This window comes from Populus nigra, chromosome 2, assembly GCF_951802175.1.
Source record: "Populus nigra chromosome 2, ddPopNigr1.1, whole genome shotgun sequence".
In the NCBI taxonomy this organism is placed as follows: domain Eukaryota; kingdom Viridiplantae; phylum Streptophyta; class Magnoliopsida; order Malpighiales; family Salicaceae; genus Populus; species Populus nigra.
This window is the reverse complement of record NC_084853.1, coordinates 1,777,866-1,801,856: the sequence shown is the minus strand read 5'-3', so window position 1 is coordinate 1,801,856 and position 23,991 is coordinate 1,777,866.

The window sequence follows — 23,991 nt, the reverse complement described above, 5'->3', positions numbered from 1 at the left end:
CATTTCAAAACTTACTGCTCTCCCTTTCCGGGAGTTCAAGCATCTCATCACCACCGTTGATTGTCAGCTTACATTTTAACCATCTTTAGGTTCAAGAGAACCAAAAAATATATGCAGGAGGTGAATGTAAACATAAAAAGAAAAGTTGCAGTTGTAGGATAAAAAACAAGTTGATTCAAATTAATAGGATCGTAGAATATCATTTCAAAACTTACTGCTCTCCCTTTCCGGTAGTGCAAGCATCTCATCACCACCGTTGATTGTCAGCTTACATTTTAACCATCTTTAGGTTCAAGAGAACCAAAAAATATATGCCGGAGGTGAATGTAAACATAAAAGGAAAAGTTGCACTTGTGGGATAAAAAACAAGTTGATTGAAGTTAATAAGATCGTAGAATATCATTGCTAAACTTACTGCTCTCCCTTTCCGGGAGTGCAAGCATCTCATAACCACCGTTGATTGTCAGCTTACATTTTAACCATCTTTAGGTTCAAGAGAACCAAAAAATATATGCAGGAGGTGAATGTAAACATAAAAAGAAAAGTTGCAGTTGTGGGATAAAAAACAAGTTGATTCAAATTAATAGGATCCTAGAATATCATTTCAAAACTTACTGCTCTCCCTTTCCGGGAGTTCAAGCATCTCATCACCACCGTTGATTGTCAGCTTACATTTTAACCATCTTTAGGTTCAAGAGAACCAAAAAATATATGGAGGAGGCGAATGTAAACATAAAAAGAAAAGTTGCAGTTGTGCGATAAAAAACAAGTTGATTCAAATTAATAGGATCCTAGAATATCATGTCAAAACTTACTGCTCTCCCTTTCCGGGAGTTCAAGCATCTCATCACCACCGTTGGTTGTCAGCTTACATTTTAACCATCTTTAGGTTCAAGAGAACCAAAAAATAAATGCAGGAGGTGAATGTAAACATAAAAAGAAAAGTTGCAGTTGTGGGATAAAAAACAAGTTGATTGAAGTTAATAAGATCGTAGAATATCATTGGTAATCTTACTGCTCTCCCTTTCCGGGAGTGCAAGCATCTCATAACCACCGTTGATTGTCAGCTTACATTTTAACCATCTTTAGGTTCAAGAGAACCAAAAAATATATGCAGGAGGTGAATGTAAACATAAAAAGAAAAGTTGCAGTTGTGGGATAAAAAACAAGTTGATTCAAATTAATAGGATCCTAGAATATCATTTCAAAACTTACTGCTCTCCCTTTCCGGGAGTTCAAGCATCTCATCACCACCGTTGATTGTCAGCTTACATTTTAACCATCTTTAGGTTCAAGAGAACCAAAAAATATATGGAGGAGGCGAATGTAAACATAAAAAGAAAAGTTGCAGTTGTGCGATAAAAATCAAGTTGATTCAAATTAATAGGATCCTAGAATATCATGTCAAAACTTACTGCTCTCCCTTTCCGGGAGTGCAAGCATCTCATCACCACCGTTGGTTGTCAGCTTACATTTTAACCATCTTTAGGTTCAAGAGAACCAAAAAATATATGCAGGAGGTGAATGTAAACATAAAAAGAAAAGTTGCAGTTGTGCGATAAAAAACAAGTTGATTCAAATTAATAGGATCCTAGAATATCATGTCAAAACTTACTGCTCTCCCATTCCGGGAGTGCAAGCATCTCATCACCACCGTTGGTTGTCAGCTTACATTTTAACCATCTTTAGGTTCAAGAGAACCAAAAAATATATGCAGGAGGTGAATGTAAACATAAAAAGAAAAGTTGCAGTTGTGGGATAAAAAACAAGTTGATTCAAATTAATAGGATCCTAGAATATCATTTCAAAACTTACTGCTCTCCCTTTCCGGGAGTTCAAGCATCTCATCACCACCGTTGATTGTCAGCTTACATTTTAACCATTTTTAGGTTCAAGAGAACCAAAAAATATATGCAGGAGGTGAATGTAAACATAAAAAGAAAAGTTGCAGTTGTGGGATAAAAAACAAGTTGATTGAAGTTAATAAGATCGTAGAATATCATTGGTAATCTTACTGCTCTCCCTTTCCGGGAGTGCAAGCATCTCATAACCACTGTTGAATGTCAGCTTACATTTTAACCATCTTTAGGTTCAAGAGAACCAAAAAATATATGCAGGAGGTGAATGTAAAGATAAAAAGAAAAGTTGTAGTTCTGGGATAAAAAACAAGTTGATCAAAATTAAAAGGATCCTAGAATATCATTGCAAAACTTACTGCTATCCCTTTCCGGGAGTGCAAGCATCTCATCACCACCGTTGATTGTCAGCTTACATTTTAACCATCTTTAGGTTCAAGAGAACCAAAAAATATATGCCGGAGGTGAATGTAAACATAAAAAGAAAAGTTGCACTTGTGGGATAAAAAACAAGTTGATTGAAGTTAATAAGATCGTAGAATATCATTGCAAAACTTACTGCTATCCCTTTCCGGGAGTGCAAGCATCTCATCACCACCGTTGATTGTCAGCTTACATTTTAACCATCTTTAGGTTCAAGAGAACCAAAAAATATATGCCGGAGGTGAATGTAAACATAAAAAGAAAAGTTGCAGTTGTGGGATAAAAAACAAGTTGATTGAAGTTAATAAGATCGTAGAATATCATTGGTAATCTTACTGCTCTCCCTTTCCGGGAGTGCAAGCATCTCATAACCACTGTTGAATGTCAGCTTACATTTTAACCATCTTTAGGTTCAAGAGAACCAAAAAATATATGCAGGAGGTGAATGTAAACATAAAAAGAAAAGTTGCAGTTGTGGGATAAAAAACAAGTTGATTCAAATTACTAGGATCCTAGAATATCATTTCAAAACTTACTGCTCCCCCTTTCCGGGAGTGCAAGCATCTCATCACCACCGTTGCTTGTCAGCTTTCATTTTAACCATCTTTAGGTTCAAGAGAACCAAAAAATATATGCAGGAGGTGAATGTAAACATAAAAAGAAAAGTTGCAGTTGTGGGATAAAAAACAAGTTGATTCAAATTAATAGGATCCTAGAATATCATTTCAAAACTTACTGCTCTCCCTTTCCGGGAGTGCAAGCATCTCATCACCACCGTTGATTGTCAGCTTACATTTTAACCATCTTTAGGTTCAAGAGAACCAAAAAATATATGCAGGAGGTGAATGTAAACATAAAAAGAAAAGTTGCAGTTGTGGGATAAAAAACAAGTTGATTCAAATTAATAGGATCATAGAATATCATTTCAAAACTTACTGCTCTCCCTTTCCGGGAGTGCAAGCATCTCATCACCACCGTTGATTGTCAGCTTACATTTTAACCATCTTTAGGTTCAAGAGAACCAAAAAATATATGCAGGAGGTGAATGTAAATATAAAAAGAAAAGTTGTAGTTCTGGGATAAAAAACAAGTTGATAAAAATTAAAAGGATCCTAGAATATCATTGCAAAACTTACTGCTATCCCTTTCCGGGAGTGCAAGCATCTCATCACCACCGTTGATTGTCAGCTTACATTTTAACCATCTTTAGGTTCAAGAGAACCAAAAAATATATGCCGGAGGTGAATGTAAACATAAAAAGAAAAGTTGCACTTGTGGGATAAAAAACAAGTTGATTGAAGTTAATAAGATCGTAGAATATCATTGCAAAACTTACTGCTATCCCTTTCCGGGAGTGCAAGCATCTCATCACCACCGTTGATTGTCAGCTTACATTTTAACCATCTTTAGGTTCAAGAGAACCAAAAAATATATGCCGGAGGTGAATGTAAACATAAAAAGAAAAGTTGCAGTTGTGGGATAAAAAACAAGTTGATTGAAGTTAATAAGATCGTAGAATATCATTGCTAAACTTACTGCTCTCCCTTTCCGGGAGTGCAAGCATCTCATAACCACCGTTGATTGTCAGCTTACATTTTAACCATCTTTAGGTTCAAGAGAACCAAAAAATATATGCAGGAGGTGAATGTAAACATAAAAAGAAAAGTTGCAGTTGTGGGATAAAAAACAAGTTGATTCAAATTAATAGGATCCTAGAATATCATTTCAAAACTTACTGCTCTCCCTTTCCGGGAGTTCAAGCATCTCATCACCACCGTTGATTGTCAGCTTACATTTTAACCATCTTTAGGTTCAAGAGAACCAAAAAATATATGGAGGAGGCGAATGTAAACATAAAAAGAAAAGTTGCAGTTGTGCGATAAAAAACAAGTTGATTCAAATTAATAGGATCCTAGAATATCATGTCAAAACTTACTGCTCTCCCTTTCCGGGAGTGCAAGCATCTCATCACCACCATTGGTTGTCAGCTTACATTTTAACCATCTTTAGGTTCAAGAGAACCAAAAAATAAATGCAGGAGGTGAATGTAAACATAAAAAGAAAAGTTGCACTTGTGGGATAAAAAACAAGTTGATTGAAGTTAATAAGATCGTAGAATATCATTGCTAAACTTACTGCTCTCCCTTTCCGGGAGTGCAAGCATCTCATAACCACCGTTGATTGTCAGCTTACATTTTAACCATCTTTAGGTTCAAGAGAACAAAAAAATATATGCAGGAGGTGAATGTAAACATAAAAAGAAAAGTTGCAGTTGTGGGATAAAAAACAAGTTGATTCAAATTAATAGGATCCTAGAATATCATTTCAAAACTTACTGCTCTCCCTTTCCGGGAGTTCAAGCATCTCATCACCACCGTTGATTGTCAGCTTACATTTTAACCATCTTTAGGTTCAAGAGAACCAAAAAATATATGGAGGAGGCGAATGTAAACATAAAAAGAAAAGTTGCAGTTGTGCGATAAAAATCAAGTTGATTCAAATTAATAGGATCCTAGAATATCATGTCAAAACTTACTGCTCTCCCTTTCCGGGAGTGCAAGCATCTCATCACCACCGTTGGTTGTCAGCTTACATTTTAACCATCTTTAGGTTCAAGAGAACCAAAAAATATATGCAGGAGGTGAATGTAAACATAAAAAGAAAAGTTGCAGTTGTGCGATAAAAAACAAGTTGATTCAAATTAATAGGATCCTAGAATATCATGTCAAAACTTACTGCTCTCCCATTCCGGGAGTGCAAGCATCTCATCACCACCGTTGGTTGTCAGCTTACATTTTAACCATCTTTAGGTTCAAGAGAACCAAAAAATATATGCAGGAGGTGAATGTAAACATAAAAAGAAAAGTTGCAGTTGTGGGATAAAAAACAAGTTGATTCAAATTAATAGGATCCTAGAATATCATTTCAAAACTTACTGCTCTCCCTTTCCGGGAGTTCAAGCATCTCATCACCACCGTTGATTGTCAGCTTACATTTTAACCATTTTTAGGTTCAAGAGAACCAAAAAATATATGCAGGAGGTGAATGTAAACATAAAAAGAAAAGTTGCAGTTGTGGGATAAAAAACAAGTTGATTGAAGTTAATAAGATCGTAGAATATCATTGGTAATCTTACTGCTCTCCCTTTCCGGGAGTGCAAGCATCTCATAACCACTGTTGAATGTCAGCTTACATTTTAACCATCTTTAGGTTCAAGAGAACCAAAAAATATATGCAGGAGGTGAATGTAAAGATAAAAAGAAAAGTTGTAGTTCTGGGATAAAAAACAAGTTGATCAAAATTAAAAGGATCCTAGAATATCATTGCAAAACTTACTGCTATCCCTTTCCGGGAGTGCAAGCATCTCATCACCACCGTTGATTGTCAGCTTACATTTTAACCATCTTTAGGTTCAAGAGAACCAAAAAATATATGCCGGAGGTGAATGTAAACATAAAAAGAAAAGTTGCACTTGTGGGATAAAAAACAAGTTGATTGAAGTTAATAAGATCGTAGAATATCATTGCAAAACTTACTGCTATCCCTTTCCGGGAGTGCAAGCATCTCATCACCACCGTTGATTGTCAGCTTACATTTTAACCATCTTTAGGTTCAAGAGAACCAAAAAATATATGCCGGAGGTGAATGTAAACATAAAAAGAAAAGTTGCAGTTGTGGGATAAAAAACAAGTTGATTGAAGTTAATAAGATCGTAGAATATCATTGGTAATCTTACTGCTCTCCCTTTCCGGGAGTGCAAGCATCTCATAACCACTGTTGAATGTCAGCTTATATTTTAACCATCTTTAGGTTCAAGAGAACCAAAAAATATATGGAGGAGGCGAATGTAAACATAAAAAGAAAAGTTGCAGTTGTGCGATAAAAAACAAGTTGATTCAAATTAATAGGATCCTAGAATATCATGTCAAAACTTTTTGCTCTCCCTTTCCGGGAGTGCAAGCATCTCATCACCACCGTTGGTTGTCAGCTTACATTTTAACCATCTTTAGGTTCAAGAGAACCAAAAAATATATGCAGGAGGTGAATGTAAACATAAAAAGAAAAGTTGCAGTTGTGGGATAAAAAACAAGTTGATTCAAATTAATAGGATCCTAGAATATCATTTCAAAACTTACTGCTCTCCCTTTCCGGGAGTGCAAGCATCTCATCACCACCGTTGATTGTCAGCTTACATTTTAACCATCTTTAGGTTCAAGAGAACCAAAAAATAAATGCAGGAGGTGAATGTAAACATAAAAAGAAAAGTTGCACTTGTGGGATAAAAAACAAGTTGATTGAAGTTAATAAGATCGTAGAATATCATTGCTAAACTTACTGCTCTCCCTTTCCGGGAGTGCAAGCATCTCATAACCACTGTTGAATGTCAGCTTATATTTTAACCATCTTTAGGTTCAAGAGAACCAAAAAATATATGGAGGAGGCGAATGTAAACATAAAAAGAAAAGTTGCAGTTGTGCGATAAAAAACAAGTTGATTCAAATTAATAGGATCCTAGAATATCATGTCAAAACTTTTTGCTCTCCCTTTCCGGGAGTGCAAGCATCTCATCACCACCGTTGGTTGTCAGCTTACATTTTAACCATCTTTAGGTTCAAGAGAACCAAAAAATATATGCAGGAGGTGAATGTAAACATAAAAAGAAAAGTTGCAGTTGTGGGATAAAAAACAAGTTGATTCAAATTAATAGGATCCTAGAATATCATTTCAAAACTTACTGCTCTCCCTTTCCGGGAGTGCAAGCATCTCATCACCACCGTTGATTGTCAGCTTACATTTTAACCATCTTTAGGTTCAAGAGAACCAAAAAATAAATGCAGGAGGTGAATGTAAACATAAAAAGAAAAGTTGCACTTGTGGGATAAAAAACAAGTTGATTGAAGTTAATAAGATCGTAGAATATCATTGCTAAACTTACTGCTCTCCCTTTCCGGGAGTGCAAGCATCTCATAACCACCGTTGATTGTCAGCTTACATTTTAACCATCTTTAGGTTCAAGAGAACCAAAAAATATATGCAGGAGGTGAATGTAAACATAAAAAGAAAAGTTGCAGTTGTGGGATAAAAAACAAGTTGATTCAAATTAATAGGATCCTAGAATATCATTTCAAAACTTACTGCTCTCCCTTTCCGGGAGTGCAAGCATCTCATCACCACCGTTGATTGTCAGCTTACATTTTAACCATCTTTAGGTTCAAGAGAACCAAAAAATAAATGCAGGAGGTGAATGTAAACATAAAAAGAAAAGTTGCACTTGTGGGATAAAAAACAAGTTGATTGAAGTTAATAAGATCGTAGAATATCATTGCAAAACTTACTGCTATCCCTTTCCGGTAGTGCAAGCATCTCATCACCACCGTTGATTGTCAGCTTACATTTTAACCATCTTTAGGTTCAAGAGAACCAAAAAATATATGCCGGAGGTGAATGTAAACATAAAAGGAAAAGTTGCACTTGTGGGATAAAAAACAAGTTGATTGAAGTTAATAAGATCGTAGAATATCATTGCTAAACTTACTGCTCTCCCTTTCCGGGAGTGCAAGCATCTCATAACCACCGTTGATTGTCAGCTTACATTTTAACCATCTTTAGGTTCAAGAGAACCAAAAAATATATGCAGGAGGTGAATGTAAACATAAAAAGAAAAGTTGCAGTTGTGGGATAAAAAACAAGTTGATTCAAATTAATAGGATCCTAGAATATCATTTCAAAACTTACTGCTCTCCCTTTCCGGGAGTTCAAGCATCTCATCACCACCGTTGATTGTCAGCTTACATTTTAACCATCTTTAGGTTCAAGAGAACCAAAAAATATATGGAGGAGGCGAATGTAAACATAAAAAGAAAAGTTGCAGTTGTGCGATAAAAAACAAGTTGATTCAAATTAATAGGATCCTAGAATATCATGTCAAAACTTACTGCTCTCCCTTTCCGGGAGTGCAAGCATCTCATCACCACCGTTGGTTGTCAGCTTACATTTTAACCATCTTTAGGTTCAAGAGAACCAAAAAATAAATGCAGGAGGTGAATGTAAACATAAAAAGAAAAGTTGCAGTTGTGGGATAAAAAACAAGTTGATTGAAGTTAATAAGATCGTAGAATATCATTGGTAATCTTACTGCTCTCCCTTTCCGGGAGTGCAAGCATCTCATAACCACCGTTGATTGTCAGCTTACATTTTAACCATCTTTAGGTTCAAGAGAACCAAAAAATATATGCAGGAGGTGAATGTAAACATAAAAAGAAAAGTTGCAGTTGTGGGATAAAAAACAAGTTGATTCAAATTAATAGGATCCTAGAATATCATTTCAAAACTTACTGCTCTCCCTTTCCGGGAGTGCAAGCATCTCATCACCACCGTTGATTGTCAGCTTACATTTTAACCATCTTTAGGTTCAAGAGAACCAAAAAATAAATGCAGGAGGTGAATGTAAACATAAAAAGAAAAGTTGCACTTGTGGGATAAAAAACAAGTTGATTGAAGTTAATAAGATCGTAGAATATCATTGCAAAACTTACTGCTATCCCTTTCCGGTAGTGCAAGCATCTCATCACCACCGTTGATTGTCAGCTTACATTTTAACCATCTTTAGGTTCAAGAGAACCAAAAAATATATGCCGGAGGTGAATGTAAACATAAAAGGAAAAGTTGCACTTGTGGGATAAAAAACAAGTTGATTGAAGTTAATAAGATCGTAGAATATCATTGCTAAACTTACTGCTCTCCCTTTCCGGGAGTGCAAGCATCTCATAACCACCGTTGATTGTCAGCTTACATTTTAACCATCTTTAGGTTCAAGAGAACCAAAAAATATATGCAGGAGGTGAATGTAAACATAAAAAGAAAAGTTGCAGTTGTGGGATAAAAAACAAGTTGATTCAAATTAATAGGATCCTAGAATATCATTTCAAAACTTACTGCTCTCCCTTTCCGGGAGTTCAAGCATCTCATCACCACCGTTGATTGTCAGCTTACATTTTAACCATCTTTAGGTTCAAGAGAACCAAAAAATATATGGAGGAGGCGAATGTAAACATAAAAAGAAAAGTTGCAGTTGTGCGATAAAAAACAAGTTGATTCAAATTAATAGGATCCTAGAATATCATGTCAAAACTTACTGCTCTCCCTTTCCGGGAGTGCAAGCATCTCATCACCACCGTTGGTTGTCAGCTTACATTTTAACCATCTTTAGGTTCAAGAGAACCAAAAAATAAATGCAGGAGGTGAATGTAAACATAAAAAGAAAAGTTGCAGTTGTGGGATAAAAAACAAGTTGATTGAAGTTAATAAGATCGTAGAATATCATTGGTAATCTTACTGCTCTCCCTTTCCGGGAGTGCAAGCATCTCATAACCACCGTTGATTGTCAGCTTACATTTTAACCATCTTTAGGTTCAAGAGAACCAAAAAATATATGCAGGAGGTGAATGTAAACATAAAAAGAAAAGTTGCAGTTGTGGGATAAAAAACAAGTTGATTCAAATTAATAGGATCCTAGAATATCATTTCAAAACTTACTGCTCTCCCTTTCCGGGAGTTCAAGCATCTCATCACCACCGTTGATTGTCAGCTTACATTTTAACCATCTTTAGGTTCAAGAGAACCAAAAAATATATGGAGGAGGCGAATGTAAACATAAAAAGAAAAGTTGCAGTTGTGCGATAAAAAACAAGTTGATTCAAATTAATAGGATCCTAGAATATCATGTCAAAACTTACTGCTCTCCCTTTCCGGGAGTGCAAGCATCTCATCACCACCGTTGGTTGTCAGCTTACATTTTAACCATCTTTAGGTTCAAGAGAACCAAAAAATATATGCAGGAGGTGAATGTAAACATAAAAAGAAAAGTTGCAGTTGTGGGATAAAAAACAAGTTGATTCAAATTAATAGGATCGTAGAATATCATTTCAAAACTTACTGCTCTCCCTTTCCGGGAGTTCAAGCATCTCATCACCACCGTTGATTGTCAGCTTACATTTTAACCATCTTTAGGTTCAAGAGAACCAAAAAATATATGGAGGAGGCGAATGTAAACAGAAAAAGAAAAGTTGCAGTTGTGCGATAAAAAACAAGTTGATTCAAATTAATAGGATCCTAGAATATCATGTCAAAACTTATTGCTCTCCCTTTCCGGGAGTGCAAGCATCTCATCACCACCGTTGGTTGTCAGCTTACATTTTAACCATCTTTAGGTTCAAGAGAACCAAAAAATAAATGCAGGAGGTGAATGTAAACATAAAAAGAAAAGTTGCAGTTGTGGGATAAAAAACAAGTTGATTGAAGTTAATAAGATCGTAGAATATCATTGCTAATCTTACTGCTCTCCCTTTCCGGGAGTGCAAGCATCTCATAACCACTGTTGAATGTCAGCTTACATTTTAACCATCTTTAGGTTCAAGAGAACCAAAAAATATATGCAGGAGGTGAATGTAAACATAAAAAGAAAAGTTGTAGTTCTGGGATAAAAAACAAGTTGATCAAAATTAATAGGATCGTAAAATATCATTGCAAAACTTACTGCTCTCCCTTTCCGGGAGTGCAAGCATCTCATCATCATCGTTGATTGTCAGCTTACATTTTAACCATCTTTAGGTTCAAGAGAACCAAAAAATATATGCAGGAGGTGAATGTAAACATAAAAAGAAAAGTTGTAGTTCTGGGATAAAAAACAAGTTGATCAAAATTAAAAGGATCCTAGAATATCATTGCAAAACTTACTGCTATCCCTTTCCGGGAGTGCAAGCATCTCATCACCATCGTTGATTGTCACCTTACATTTTAACCATCTTTAGGTTTAAGAGAACCAAAAAATATATGCAGGAGGTGAATGTAAACTTAAAAAGAAAAGTTGGAGTTCTGGGATAAAAAACAAGTTGATTGAAGTTAATAGGATCGTAGAATATCATTGCAAAACTTACTGCTCTCCCTTTCCGGGAGTGCAAGCATCTCATCACCATCGTTGATTGTCAGCTTACATTTTAACCATCTTTAGGTTTAAGAGAACCAAAAAATATATGCAGGAGGTGAATGTAAACATAAAAACAAAAGTTGCAATTGTGGGATAAAAAACAAGTTGATCAAAATTAAAAGGATCCTAGAATATCATTGCAAAACTTACTGCTATCCCTTTCCGGGAGTGCAAGCATCTCATCACCACCGTTGATTGTCAGCTTACATTTTAACCATCTTTAGGTTCAAGAGAACCAAAAAATATATGCCGGAGGTGAATGTAAACATAAAAAGAAAAGTTGCACTTGTGGGATAAAAAACAAGTTGATTGAAGTTAATAAGATCGTAGAATATCATTGCAAAACTTACTGCTATCCCTTTCCGGGAGTGCAAGCATCTCATCACCACCGTTGATTGTCAGCTTACATTTTAACCATCTTTAGGTTCAAGAGAACCAAAAAATATATGCCGGAGGTGAATGTAAACATAAAAAGAAAAGTTGCAGTTGTGGGATAAAAAACAAGTTGATTGAAGTTAATAAGATCGTAGAATATCATTGGTAATCTTACTGCTCTCCCTTTCCGGGAGTGCAAGCATCTCATAACCACTGTTGAATGTCAGCTTATATTTTAACCATCTTTAGGTTCAAGAGAACCAAAAAATATATGGAGGAGGCGAATGTAAACATAAAAAGAAAAGTTGCAGTTGTGCGATAAAAAACAAGTTGATTCAAATTAATAGGATCCTAGAATATCATGTCAAAACTTTTTGCTCTCCCTTTCCGGGAGTGCAAGCATCTCATCACCACCGTTGGTTGTCAGCTTACATTTTAACCATCTTTAGGTTCAAGAGAACCAAAAAATATATGCAGGAGGTGAATGTAAACATAAAAAGAAAAGTTGCAGTTGTGGGATAAAAAACAAGTTGATTCAAATTAATAGGATCCTAGAATATCATGTCAAAACTTACTGCTCTCCCTTTCCGGGAGTGCAAGCATCTCATCACCACCGTTGGTTGTCAGCTTACATTTTAACCATCTTTAGGTTCAAGAGAACCAAAAAATAAATGCAGGAGGTGAATGTAAACATAAAAAGAAAAGTTGCAGTTGTGGGATAAAAAACAAGTTGATTGAAGTTAATAAGATCGTAGAATATCATTGCTAATCTTACTGCTCTCCCTTTCCGGGAGTGCAAGCATCTCATAACCACTGTTGAATGTCAGCTTACATTTTAACCATCTTTAGGTTCAAGAGAACCAAAAAATATATGCAGGAGGTGAATGTAAACATAAAAAGAAAAGTTGTAGTTCTGGGATAAAAAACAAGTTGATCAAAATTAATAGGATCGTAGAATATCATTGCAAAACTTACTGCTCTCCCTTTCCGGGAGTGCAAGCATCTCATCACCACCGTTGGTTGTCAGCTTACATTTTAACCATCTTTAGGTTCAAGAGAACCAAAAAATAAATGCAGGAGGTGAATGTAAACATAAAAAGAAAAGTTGCACTTGTGGGATAAAAAACAAGTTGATTGAAGTTAATAAGATCGTAGAATATCATTGCTAAACTTACTGCTCTCCCTTTCCGGGAGTGCAAGCATCTCATAACCACCGTTGATTGTCAGCTTACATTTTAACCATCTTTAGGTTCAAGAGAACCAAAAAATATATGCAGGAGGTGAATGTAAACATAAAAAGAAAAGTTGCAGTTGTGGGATAAAAAACAAGTTGATTCAAATTAATAGGATCCTAGAATATCATTTCAAAACTTACTGCTCTCCCTTTCCGGGAGTGCAAGCATCTCATCACCACCGTTGATTGTCAGCTTACATTTTAACCATCTTTAGGTTCAAGAGAACCAAAAAATAAATGCAGGAGGTGAATGTAAACATAAAAAGAAAAGTTGCACTTGTGGGATAAAAAACAAGTTGATTGAAGTTAATAAGATCGTAGAATATCATTGCAAAACTTACTGCTATCCCTTTCCGGGAGTGCAAGCATCTCATCACCACCGTTGATTGTCAGCTTACATTTTAACCATCTTTAGGTTCAAGAGAACCAAAAAATATATGCCGGAGGTGAATGTAAACATAAAAAGAAAAGTTGCACTTGTGGGATAAAAAACAAGTTGATTGAAGTTAATAAGATCGTAGAATATCATTGCTAAACTTACTGCTCTCCCTTTCCGGGAGTGCAAGCATCTCATAACCACCGTTGATTGTCAGCTTACATTTTAACCATCTTTAGGTTCAAGAGAACCAAAAAATATATGCAGGAGGTGAATGTAAACATAAAAAGAAAAGTTGCAGTTGTGGGATAAAAAACAAGTTGATTCAAATTAATAGGATCCTAGAATATCATTTCAAAACTTACTGCTCTCCCTTTCCGGGAGTTCAAGCATCTCATCACCACCGTTGATTGTCAGCTTACATTTTAACCATCTTTAGGTTCAAGAGAACCAAAAAATATATGGAGGAGGCGAATGTAAACATAAAAAGAAAAGTTGCAGTTGTGCGATAAAAAACAAGTTGATTCAAATTAATAGGATCCTAGAATATCATGTCAAAACTTACTGCTCTCCCTTTCCGGGAGTGCAAGCATCTCATCACCACCGTTGGTTGTCAGCTTACATTTTAACCATCTTTAGGTTCAAGAGAACCAAAAAATAAATGCAGGAGGTGAATGTAAACATAAAAAGAAAAGTTGCAATTGTGGGATAAAAAACAAGTTGATTGAAGTTAATAAGATCGTAGAATATCATTGCTAAACTTACTGCTCTCCCTTTCCGGGAGTGCAAGCATCTCATAACCACCGTTGATTGTCAGCTTACATTTTAACCATCTTTAGGTTCAAGAGAACCAAAAAATATATGCAGGAGGTGAATGTAAACATAAAAAGAAAAGTTGCAGTTGTGGGATAAAAAACAAGTTGATTCAAATTAATAGGATCCTAGAATATCATTTCAAAACTTACTGCTCTCCCTTTCCGGGAGTTCAAGCATCTCATCACCACCGTTGATTGTCAGCTTACATTTTAACCATCTTTAGGTTCAAGAGAACCAAAAAATATATGGAGGAGGCGAATGTAAACATAAAAAGAAAAGTTGCAGTTGTGCGATAAAAAACAAGTTGATTCAAATTAATAGGATCCTAGAATATCATGTCAAAACTTACTGCTCTCCCTTTCCGGGAGTGCAAGCATCTCATCACCACCGTTGGTTGTCAGCTTACATTTTAACCATCTTTAGGTTCAAGAGAACCAAAAAATATATGCAGGAGGTGAATGTAAACATAAAAAGAAAAGTTGCAGTTGTGGGATAAAAAACAAGTTGATTCAAATTAATAGGATCGTAGAATATCATTTCAAAACTTACTGCTCTCCCTTTCCGGGAGTTCAAGCATCTCATCACCACCGTTGATTGTCAGCTTACATTTTAACCATCTTTAGGTTCAAGAGAACCAAAAAATATATGGAGGAGGCGAATGTAAACATAAAAAGAAAAGTTGCAGTTGTGCGATAAAAAACAAGTTGATTCAAATTAATAGGATCCTAGAATATCATGTCAAAACTTACTGCTCTCCCTTTCCGGGAGTGCAAGCATCTCATCACCACCGTTGGTTGTCAGCTTACATTTTAACCATCTTTAGGTTCAAGAGAACCAAAAAATAAATGCAGGAGGTGAATGTAAACATAAAAAGAAAAGTTGCAGTTGTGGGATAAAAAACAAGTTGATTGAAGTTAATAAGATCGTAGAATATCATTGCTAATCTTACTGCTCTCCCTTTCCGGGAGTGCAAGCATCTCATAACCACTGTTGAATGTCAGCTTACATTTTAACCATCTTTAGGTTCAAGAGAACCAAAAAATATATGCAGGAGGTGAATGTAAACATAAAAAGAAAAGTTGTAGTTCTGGGATAAAAAGCAAGTTGATCAAAATTAAAAGGATCCTAGAATATCATTGCAAAACTTACTGCTATCCCTTTCCGGGAGTGCAAGCATCTCATCACCATCGTTGATTGTCACCTTACATTTTAACCATCTTTAGGTTTAAGAGAACCAAAAAATATATGCAGGAGGTGAATGTAAACATAAAAAGAAAAGTTGCAGTTGTGGGATAAAAAACAAGTTGATTCAAATTAATAGGATCGTAGAATATCATTGCAAAACTTACTGCTCTCCCTTTCCGGGAGTGCAAGCATCTCATCATCATCGTTGATTGTCAGCTTACATTTTAACCATCTTTAGGTTCAAGAGAACCAAAAAATATATGCAGGAGGTGAATGTAAACATAAAAAGAAAAGTTGTAGTTCTGGGATAAAAAACAAGTTGATCAAAATTAAAAGGATCCTAGAATATCATTGCAAAACTTACTGCTATCCCTTTCCGGGAGTGCAAGCATCTCATCACCATCGTTGATTGTCACCTTACATTTTAACCATCTTTAGGTTTAAGAGAACCAAAAAATATATGCAGGAGGTGAATGTAAACTTAAAAAGAAAAGTTGGAGTTCTGGGATAAAAAACAAGTTGATTGAAGTTAAGAGGATCGTAGAATATCATTGCAAAACTTACTGCTCTCCCTTTCCGGGAGTGCAAGCATCTCATCACCATCGTTGATTGTCAGCTTACATTTTAACCATCTTTAGGTTTAAGAGAACCAAAAAATATATGCAGGAGGTGAATGTAAACATAAAAAGAAAAGTTGCAGTTCTGGGATAAAAAACAAGTTGATTGAAGTTAATAGGATCGTAGAATATCATTGCAAAACTTACTGCTCTCCCTTTCCGGGAGTGCAAGCATCTCATCACCATCGTTGATTGTCAGCTTACATTTTAACCATCTTTAGGTTCAAGAGAACCAAAAAATATATGCAGGAGGTGAATGTAAACATAAAAAGAAAAGTTGCAGTTGTGGGATAAAAAACAAGTTGATTCAAATTAATAGGATCCTAGAATATCATTTCAAAACTTACAGCTCTCCCTTTCCGGGAGTGCAAGCATCTCATCACCATCGTTGATTGTCAGCTTACATTTTAACCATCTTTAGGTTCAAGAGAACCAAAAAATATATGCAGGAGGTGAATGTAAACATAAAAAGAAAAGTTGTAGTTCTGGGATAAAAAACAAGTTGATCAAAATTAAAAGGATCCTAGAATATCATTGCAAAACTTACTGCTATCCCTTTCCGGGAGTTCAAGCATCTCATCACCACCGTTGATTGTCAGCTTACATTTTAACCATCTTTAGGTTCAAGAGAACCAAAAAATATATGTAGGAGGCGAATGTAAACATAAAAAGAAAAGTTGCAGTTGTGGGTTAAAAAACAAGTTGATTCAAATTAATAGGATCCTAGAATATCATTTCAAAACTTACTGCTCTCCCTTTCCGGGAGTTCAAGCATCTCATCACCACCGTTGATTTTCAGCTTACATTTTAACCATCTTTAGGTTCAAGAGAACCAAAAAATATATGGAGGAGGCGAATGTAAACATAAAAAGAAAAGTTGCAGTTGTGCGATAAAAAACAAGTTGATTCAAAATAATAGGATCCTAGAATATCATGTCAAAACTTTCTGCTCTCCCTTTCCGGGAGTGCAAGCATCTCATCACCACCGTTGGTTGTCAGCTTACATTTTAACCATCTTTAGGTTCAAGAGAACCAAAAAATATATGCAGGAGGTGAATGTAAACATAAAAAGAAAAGTTGCAGTTGTGGGATAAAAAACAAGTTGATTCAAATTAATAGGATCCTAGAATATCATTTCAAAACTTACTGCTCTCCCTTTCCGGGAGTGCAAGCATCTCATCACCACCGTTGATTGTCAGCTTACATTTTAACCATCTTTAGGTTCAAGAGAACCAAAAAATAAATGCAGGAGGTCAATGTAAACATAAAAACAAAAGTTGCAGTTGTGGGATAAAAAACAAGTTGATTGAAGTTAATAAGATCGTAGAATATCATTGCTAATCTTACTGCTCTCCCTTTCCGGGAGTGCAAGCATCTCATCACCACCGTTGGTTGTCAGCTTACATTTTAACCATCTTTAGGTTCAAGAGAACCAAAAAATATATGCAGGAGGTCAATGTAAACATAAAAAGAAAAGTTGCAGTTGTGGGATAAAAAACAAGTTGATTGAAGTTAATAAGATCGTAGAATATCATTGCTAATCTTACTGCTCTCCCTTTCCGGGAGTGCAAGCATCTCATCACCACCGTTGGTTGTCAGCTTACATTTTAACCATCTTTAGGTTCAAGAGAACCAAAAAATATATGCAGGAGATGAATGTAAACATAAAAAGAAAAGTTGCAGTTGTGGGATAAAAAACAAGTTGATTCAAATTAATAGGATCGTAGAATATCATTTCAAAACTTACTGCTCTCCCTTTCCGGGAGTTCAAGCATCTCATCACCACCGTTGATTGTCAGCTTACATTTTAACCATCTTTAGGTTCAAGAGAACCAAAAAATATATGGAGGAGGTGAATGTAAACATAAAAAGAAAAGTTGTAGTTCTGGGATAAAAAACAAGTTGATCAAAATTAAAAGGATCCTAGAATATCATTGCAAAACTTACTGCTATCCCTTTCCGGGAGTGCAAGCATCTCATCACCATCGTTGATTGTCAGCTTACATTTTAACCATCTTTAGGTTCAAGAGAACCAAAAAATATATGCAGGAGGTGAATGTAAACATAAAAAGAAAAGTTGTAGTTCTGGGATAAAAAACAAGTTGATCAAAATTAAAAGGATCCTAGAATATCATTGCAAAACTTACTGCTATCCCTTTCCGGGAGTGCAAGCATCTCATCACCATCGTTGATTGTCACCTTACATTTTAACCATCTTTAGGTTTAAGAGAACCAAAAAATATATGCAGGAGGTGAATGTAAACTTAAAAAGAAAAGTTGGAGTTCTGGGATAAAAAACAAGTTGATTGAAGTTAATAGGATCGTAGAATATCATTGCAAAACTTACTGCTCTCCCTTTCCGGGAGTGCAAGCATCTCATCACCATCGTTGATTGTCAGCTTACATTTTAACCATCTTTAGGTTTAAGAGAACCAAAAAATATATGCAGGAGGTGAATGTAAACATAAAAAGAAAAGTTGCAGTTCTGGGATAAAAAACAAGTTGATTGAAGTTAATAGGATCGTAGAATATCATTGCAAAACTTACTGCTCTCCCTTTCCGGGAGTGCAAGCATCTCATCACCATCGTTGATTGTCAGCTTACATTTTAACCATCTTTAGGTTCAAGAGAACCAAAAAATATATGCAGGAGGTGAATGTAAACATAAAAAGAAAAGTTGCAGTTGTGGGATAAAAAACAAGTTGATTCAAATTAATAGGATCCTAGAATATCATTTCAAAACTTACAGCTCTCCCTTTCCGGGAGTGCAAGCATCTCATCACCATCGTTGATTGTCAGCTTACATTTTAACCATCTTTAGGTTCAAGAGAACCAAAAAATATATGTAGGAGGCGAATGTAAACATAAAAAGAAAAGTTGCAGTTGTGGGTTAAAAAACAAGTTGATTCAAATTAATAGGATCCTAGAATATCATTTCAAAACTTACTGCTCTCCCGTTCCGGGAGTTCAAGCATCTCATCACCACCGTTGATTTTCAGCTTACATTTTAACCATCTTTAGGTTCAAGAGAACCAAAAAATATATGGAGGAGGCGAATGTAAACATAAAAAGAAAAGTTGCAGTTGTGCGATAAAAAACAAGTTGATTCAAATTAATAGGATCCTAGAATATCATGTCAAAACTTTCTGCTCTCCCTTTCCGGGAGTGCAAGCATCTCATCACCACCGTTGGTTGTCAGCTTACATTTTAACCATCTTTAGGTTCAAGAGAACCAAAAAATATATGCAGGAGGTGAATGTAAACATAAAAAGAAAAGTTGCAGTTGTGGGATAAAAAACAAGTTGATTCAAATTAATAGGATCCTAGAATATCATTTCAAAACTTACTGCTCTCCCTTTCCGGGAGTTCAAGCATCTCATCACCACCGTTGATTGTCAGCTTACATTTTAACCATCTTTAGGTTCAAGAGAACCAAAAAATATATGTAGGAGGCGAATGTAAACATAAAAAGAAAAGTTGCAGTTGTGCGATAAAAAACAAGTTGATTCAAATTAATAGGATCCTAGAATATCATGTCAAAAATTACTGCTCTCCCTTTCCGGGAGTGCAAGCATCTCATCACCACCGTTGGTTGTCAGCTTACATTTTAACCATCTTTAGGTTCAAGAGAACCAAAAAATATATGCAGGAGGTGAATGTAAACATAAAAAGAAAAGTTGCAGTTGTGGGATAAAAAACAAGTTGATTCAAATTAATAGGATCCTAGAATATCATTTCAAAACTTACTGCTCTCCCTTTCCGGGAGTTCAAGCATCTCATCACCACCGTTGATTGTCAGCTTACATTTTAACCATCTTTAGGTTCAAGAGAACCAAAAAATATATGGAGGAGGTGAATGTAAACATAAAAAGAAAAGTTGCAGTTGTGCGATAAAAAACAAGTTGATTCAAATTAATAGGATCCTAGAATATCATGTCAAAACTTACTGCTCTCCCTTTCCGGGAGTGCAAGCATCTCATCACCACCGTTGGTTGTCAGCTTACATTTTAACCATCTTTAGGTTCAAGAGAACCAAAAAATATATGCAGGAGGTGAATGTAAACATAAAAAGAAAAGTTGCAGTTGTGGGATAAAAAACAAGTTGATTCAAATTAATAGGATCCTAGAATATCATTTCAAAACTTACTGCTCTCCCTTTCCGGGAGTGCAAGCATCTCATCACCACCGTTGATTGTCAGCTTACATTTTAACCATCTTTAGGTTCAAGAGAACCAAAAAATAAATGCAGGAGGTCAATGTAAACATAAAAAGAAAAGTTGCAGTTGTGGGATAAAAAACAAGTTGATTGAAGTTAATAAGATCGTAGAATATCATTGCTAATCTTACTGCTCTCCCTTTCCGGGAGTGCAAGCATCTCATAACCACTGTTGAATGTCAGCTTACATTTTAACCATCTTTAGGTTCAAGAGAACCAAAAAATATATGCAGGAGGTGAATGTAAACATAAAAAGAAAAGTTGTAGTTCTGGGATAAAAAACAAGTTGATCAAAATTAAAAGGATCCTAGAATATCATTGCAAAACTTACTGCTATCCCTTTCCGGGAATGCAAGCATCTCATCACCATCGTTGATTGTCACCTTACATTTTAAACATCTTTAGGTTTAAGAGAACCAAAAAATATATGCAGGAGGTGAATGTAAACATAAAAAGAAAAGTTGCAGTTGTGGGATAAAAAACAAGTTGATTCAAATTAATAGGATCGTAGAATATCATTGCAAAACTTACTGCTCTCCCTTTCCGGGAGTGCAAGCATCTCATCACCATCGTTGATTGTCAGCTTACATTTTAACCATCTTTAGGTTCAAGAGAACCAAAAAATATATGCAGGAGGTGAATGTAAACATAAAAAGAAAAGTTGTAGTTCTGGGATAAAAAACAAGTTGATCAAAATTAAAAGGATCCTAGAATATCATTGCAAAACTTACTGCTCTCCCTTTCCGGGAGTGCAAGCATCTCATCACCATCGTTGATTGTCAGCTTACATTTTAACCATCTTTAGGTTCAAGAGAACCAAAAAATATATGCAGGAGGTGAATGTAAACATAAAAAGAAAAGTTGCAGTTCTGGGATAAAAAACAAGTTGATTGAAGTTAAAAGGATCCTAGAATATCATTGCAAAACTTACTGCTATCCCTTTCCGGGAGTGCAAGCATCTCATCACCATCGTTGATTGTCACCTTACATTTTAACCATCTTTAGGTTTAAGAGAACCAAAAAATATATGCAGGAGGTGAATGTAAACTTAAAAAGAAAAGTTGCAGTTCTGGGATAAAAAACAAGTTGATTGAAGTTAATAGGATCGTAGAATATCATTGCAAAACTTACTGCTCTCCTTTTCCGGGAGTGCAAGCATCTCATCACCATCGTTGATTGTCAGCTTACATTTTAACCATCTTTAGGTTTAAGAGAACCAAAAAATATATGCAGGAGGTGAATGTAAACATAAAAAGAAAAGTTGCAGTTCTGGGATAAAAAACAAGTTGATTGAAGTTAATAGGATCGTAGAATATCATTGCAAAACTTACTGCTCTCCCTTTCCGGGAGTGCAAGCATCTCATCACCATCGTTGATTGTCAGCTTACATTTTAACCATCTTTAGGTTCAAGAGAACCAAAAAATATATGCAGGAGGTGAATGTAAACATAAAAAGAAAAGTTGCAGTTCTGGGATAAAAAACAAGTTGATTGAAGTTAATAGGATCGTAGAATATCATTGCAAAACTTACTGCTCTCCCTTTCCGGGAGTTCAAGCATCTCATCACCACCGTTGATTTTCAGCTTACATTTTAACCATCTTTAGGTTCAAGAGAACCAAAAAATATATGGAGGAGGCGAATGTAAACATAAAAAGAAAAGTTGCAGTTGTGCGATAAAAAACAAGTTGATTCAAATTAATAGGATCCTAGAATATCATGTCAAAACTTTCTGCTCTCCCTTTCCGGGAGTGCAAGCATCTCATCACCACCGTTGGTTGTCAGCTTACATTTTAACCATCTTTAGGTTCAAGAGAACCAAAAAATATATGCAGGAGGTGAATGTAAACATAAAAAGAAAAGTTGCAGTTGTGGGATAAAAAACAAGTTGATTCAAATTACTAGGATCCTAGAATATCATTTCAAAACTTACTGCTCTCCCTTTCCGGGAGTTCAAGCATCTCATCACCACCGTTGATTGTCAGCTTACATTTTAACCATCTTTAGGTTCAAGAGAACCAAAAAATATATGTAGGAGGCGAATGTAAACATAAAAAGAAAAGTTGCAGTTGTGCGATAAAAAACAAGTTGATTCAAATTAATAGGATCCTAGAATATCATGTCAAAAATTACTGCTCTCCCTTTCCGGGAGTGCAAGCATCTCATCACCACCGTTGGTTGTCAGCTTACATTTTAACCATCTTTAGGTTCAAGAGAACCAAAAAATATATGCAGGAGGTGAATGTAAACATAAAAAGAAAAGTTGCAGTTGTGGGATAAAAAACAAGTTGATTCAAATTAATAGGATCCTAGAATATCATTTCAAAACTTACTGCTCTCCCTTTCCGGGAGTGCAAGCATCTCATCACCACCGTTGATTGTCAGCTTACATTTTAACCATCTTTAGGTTCAAGAGAACCAAAAAATATATCCAGGAGGTGAATGTAAACTTAAAAAGAAAAGTTGCAGTTCTGGGATAAAAAACAAGTTGATTCAAATTAATAGGATCGTAGAATATCATTTCAAAACTTACTGCTCTCCCTTTCCGGGAGTTCAAGCATCTCATCACCACCGTTGGTTGTTAGCTTACATTTTAACCATCTTTAGGTTCAAGAGAACCAAAAAATATATGCAGGAGGTGAATGTAAACATAAAAAGAAAAGTTGCAGTTGTGGGATAAAAAACAAGTTGATTCAAATTACTAGGATCCTAGAATATCATTTCAAAACTTACTGCTCCCCCTTTTCGGGAGTACAAGCATCTCATCACCACCGTTGCTTGTCAGCTTTCATTTTAACCATCTTTAGGTTCAAGAGAACCAAAAAATATATGCAGGAGGTGAATGTAAACATAAAAAGAAAAGTTGCAGTTGTGGGATAAAAAACAAGTTGATTCAAATTAATAGGATCCTAGTATATCATTTCAAAACTTACTGCTCTCCCTTTCCGGGAGTGCAAGCATCTCATCACCACCGTTGATTGTCAGCTTACATTTTAACCATCTTTAGGTTCAAGAGAACCAAAAAATAAATGCAGGAGGTGAATGTAAACATAAAAAGAAAAGTTGCAGTTGTGGGATAAAAAACAAGTTGATTGAAGTTAATAAGATCGTAGAATATCATTGCTAATCTTACTGCTCTCCCTTTCCGGGAGTGCAAGCATCTCATAACCACTGTTGAATGTCAGCTTACATTTTAACCATCTTTAGGTTCAAGAGAACCAAAAAATATATGCAGGAGGTGAATGTAAACATAAAAAGAAAAGTTGTAGTTCTGGGATAAAAAACAAGTTGATCAAAATTAAAAGGATCCTAGAATATCATTGCAAAACTTACTGCTATCCCTTTCCGGGAGTGCAAGCATCTCATCACCATCGTTGATTGTCACCTTACATTTTAACCATCTTTAGGTTTAAGAGAACCAAAAAATATATGCAGGAGGTGAATGTAAACATAAAAAGAAAAGTTGCAGTTGTGGGATAAAAAACAAGTTGATTCAAATTAATAGGATCGTAGAATATCATTGCAAAACTTACTGCTCTCCCTTTCCGGGAGTGCAAGCATCTCATCACCATCGTTGATTGTCAGCTTACATTTTAACCATCTTTAGGTTCAAGAGAACCAAAAAATATATGCAGGAGGTGAATGTAAACATAAAAAGAAAAGTTGTAGTTCTGGGATAAAAAACAAGTTGATCAAAATTAAAAGGATCCTAGAATATCATTGCAAAACTTACTGCTCTCCCTTTCCGGGAGTGCAAGCATCTCATCACCATCGTTGATTGTCAGCTTACATTTTAACCATCTTTAGGTTCAAGAGAACCAAAAAATATATGCAGGAGGTGAATGTAAACATAAAAAGAAAAGTTGCAGTTCTGGGATAAAAAACAAGTTGATTGAAGTTAATAGGATC